Source organism: Etheostoma spectabile, chromosome 15 (genome assembly GCF_008692095.1).
Source record: "Etheostoma spectabile isolate EspeVRDwgs_2016 chromosome 15, UIUC_Espe_1.0, whole genome shotgun sequence".
NCBI classification, from domain to species: Eukaryota; Metazoa; Chordata; class Actinopteri; order Perciformes; family Percidae; genus Etheostoma; species Etheostoma spectabile.
The window spans coordinates 34439932-34440157 of NC_045747.1; positions in this window are offsets into that span (position 1 = coordinate 34439932).

The window sequence follows — 226 nt, forward strand, 5'->3', positions numbered from 1 at the left end:
TGGTCAAGTAGGCTTAAGTTATTGGGTCATCCCATAGAGGGACAAGTCACCCTTATATCTCCAGAATAAAAGTAATATATATTGTGCTGCATGGAAGAATGTTGACATTACATATTTTTGTTATTCATAGTGTGAGTGTGTGTGTGTGTGTGTGTGTCTCTGTGTGTGTGGGGGGGGGGTGTAAGGCGTCACACAGTGAGTGAAGGTGTATGAAGTTGATTCTGAC